Below are 3,712 nucleotides of genomic sequence, written 5' to 3' on the forward strand. Positions count from 1 at the left end.
CCCTCCAAACAACATTTTTCTCCTCTTTTCCACCTCGCCAACGATAACTTCTACTTCACATTGAGTGAAGTTACGTTTTTTTGATTTCCTCTCTGTGTTTGCCATGATTTCGCAATCGATGAATATTAACTTGTGGGCGTTTCACGGACTATTTATGGGCAACTATGGGCGTGACATGAAGCCGCAAAAGCTGCGCTACATTTAGAATTGATTGTGATTTATTAAGGGAAAAATGCGTAGGATGTGCGTGCGCACGGTTTTATAAATCCGAATATTTCTGTGCGTACGCAAGTCCTATGTTTCATCCGTACGCCACTTCTGACGCAAATCCTACGCAAAGTTTTATAAATGAGGCCCCAGGACTTCCCCAGAAAGTCTGCCAATGATCTACAAAGCCCACATCGTTTGCTGGACACCACCTCGACAACCAGCGGCGGAATGACGACATGCGGCTATACATGTCACTGGTCAGATTTGGTAGGGGTCCAGAGAAAACTACGGTGTCCGACATTTTTTTTGCATATGTACACACCGACTCAACATTAATCTTAGTGACCTCCAATTGCCGTACCCGGGAGTCATTACCGCCGACGTGAATAACAATCTTACTGTATTTATGTTTATCCTTAGCCAGCCGTTTCAAATAAGACTCAATGTCGCCCGCTCTGGCCCCAGGGATGCACTTAACTATGGCCGCTGGCTTCGCTAACTTCACGTTTCTCAAAATGGAGCTGCCAATGATCAGAGTTGGTTTCTCAGCGGGTGTGTCGCTGAGTGGGGAAAATCTGTTAGAAACGTGAACAGGTTGATGGTGCCCCGTGGGCTTTGAATGCTTACGACTATTCCTCCTTCGGACAGTCACCCAGCCACCCATTCCTGGCTGCACAGGGGATGCTGGGGGACGGCTACCAGAGGCTAACTCAGGCCGTTCCGCACCGACTACCGGGGACTGGCTAGCTACAGTAGCTAAAGACTGATCTACTAAGGTGCGGAGCCGGACTTCTAAATCACTCAGCTTCACCTCCATGTCTAAAAATAAACTACACTTATTACACGTACCATTACCGCTAAATGGAGGCAGAGGAGTAACTGAACATCTGACACACTGAGCAGGAGAAAGTATGAGAGCAAGGGAGAAGGAGGCTGAGCTAATGTCACTAACGGCTAAGCTAAAGTACTGTAGCGTTAGCTACCAAAATTTTTGAACAACTATGAGATTAAACAGCAGTCACTAATAGATGGAAAGAACTGTGAGTGCTTTTAGCGGACAGTTGGCCGCTGTAATTTAACAAATTTAACTGGTATTTTAGCGAGAGCAGCACAACACACTACCAACACACAAGCACCGGAAACGGAAATGAGTCAACACGCTTACCGCAGTACGTCAGCAACGTCAACCATCCCATGGCAACCGGAAACTGATGTGGTAGAAAAAAGTGTACAAGCAATAGGGATAACCCCACCCTGGAGAGGATTGTGAAACAAAACCCATTGAAAAATGTGGACTGCAGCTGGAGTCAGTGCTTCAAGGACCACCACACACAGACGTATGCAAGACATGGGTTTCAGCTGTGGCATTTCTTGTGTCAAGCTACTCTTGAACAAGACACAGCGTCAGAAGCGTCTCACCTGGGCTAAAGACAAAAAGGACTGGACTGCTGCTGAGTGGTCCAAAGTTATGTTCTCTGATGAAAGTAAATTTTGCATTTCCTTTGGAAATCAAGGTCCCAGAGTCTGGAGGAAGAAAGGAGAGGCACAGAATCCATGTTGCTTGAAGTCCAGTGTAAAGTTTCCACAGTCAGTGATGGTTTGTTGTGACATGTCATCTGCTGGTGTTGGTCCACTGTGTTTTCTGAGGTCTAAGGTCAACGCAGCCGTCTACCAGGAAGTTTTAGAGCACTTCATGCTTCCTGCTGCTGACCAACTTTATGGAGATGCAGATTTCATTTTCCAACAGGACTTGGCACCTGCACACAGTGCCAAAGCTACCAGTACCTGGTTTAAGGACCATGGTATCCCTGTTCTTAATTGGCCAGCAAACTCGCCTGACCTTAACCCTATAGAAAATCTATGGGGTATTGTGAAGAGGAAGATGCGATACGCCAGACCCAACAATGCAGAAGAGCTGAAGGCCACTATCAGAGCAACCTGGGCTCTCATAACACCTGAGCAGTGCCACAGACTAATCGACTCCATGCCACGCTGCATTGCTGCAGTAATTCAGGCAAAAGGCGCCCCAACTAAGTATTGAGTGCTGTATATGCTCATACTTTTCATGTTTATACTTTTCAGTTGGCCAACATTTCTAAAAATCCCTTTTTTGTATTGGTCTTAAGTTATATTCTAATTTTCAGAGATACTGAATTTGGGATTTTCATTAGTTGTCAGTTTTAATCATCACAATTAAATGAAATAAACATTTGAAATATATCTGTGTGTATAGTCTGTGTGTAATGAATGAATATAATATCCAAGTTTCACTTTTTGAATGTAATAACTGAAATAAATCAACCTTTTGATGATATTCTAATTATATGACCAGCACCTGTATGCTTGTTCCATGTGAGACATTTCCACTGATCAATCTACCAGTGTCAAATCTTAAGGACAAAATACCACGGCTGCTCACAGTTGTAAAGTAGTAAACTCCAGGTGAATGCAAGGTGCTCTTGAAGTCAAATTAGTCTAGTGTGGAAGTAAGTATAGAAAAGGGGAAGCACCTGAGCTTACTTAAGGCACACTCGCACCAAGCAAAGGATGTAGTTAAAATGCCTTTATTAGTTTAGGGCATCTCAAAGTAAAAAAAATTACAAAGAGGAGAATGTCAACCGGTTTCAAACCCACACTTAGTGGTCCACCTCTGGGCGTGGGTGGAAAGGGAGTCAACCAGAGTGGAAAGTTGTGAGTCATTATATAGCCAATTAGTGGCCAGGAGGCTAAATTACAGTACACCAGCATATCATAATAAATATACCACAAGTAGGCTATTTATGAAAGAATAGTCACAGTAATAATTATAACTATAACAATAAAAATAAAATAACCTTAATAACACCAAGACCAACTACAGGACTACACCAGTTTACTTAAAAAAGGTCTGAAATTTATTTCCTCATTAAGTATTGCATCAGACAAAGGACTTGTCTCTGTACTGGTTTTATTAGATCTTAGTGCTGCATTTGATACCATTGACCATCAGATCCTATTGCAGAGACTGGAATATTTCATTGGCATTAAAGGAACCGCTCTAAGCTGGCTTTAAGTCCTATTTATCAGATCGATTTCAGTTTGTACATGTTAACGATGAGTCCTCCATGCATGCCAAAGTCATGGAGTTCCTCAAGGATCTGTCCTCGGACCAATCCTCTTCACTTTATATATGCTTCCTTTAGGCAATATTATCAGGAAACATTCCATAAGCTTTCATTGTTATGCAGATGATACTCAGTTATATCTATCGATCAAGCCAGATGAAACTCATCAGTTAGCTAAACTTCAAATGTGCCTTCAGGATGTTAAAACCTGGATGACCTGTAATTTTCTCATGTTAAACTCAGATAAAACTGAAGTTATTGCTCTGGGGCCTAAGCACCTCCGTGACGCATTATCTAAAAATATAGTTTCCCTGGATGGCATCGCCCTGGCCTCCAGCACCACTGTGAGGAATCTTGGAGTTATCTTTGATCAGGACATGTCGTTTAAGTCTCACATT

This window comes from Micropterus dolomieu, linkage group LG21, assembly GCF_021292245.1.
Source record: "Micropterus dolomieu isolate WLL.071019.BEF.003 ecotype Adirondacks linkage group LG21, ASM2129224v1, whole genome shotgun sequence".
Taxonomy (NCBI): Eukaryota; Metazoa; Chordata; class Actinopteri; order Centrarchiformes; family Centrarchidae; genus Micropterus; species Micropterus dolomieu.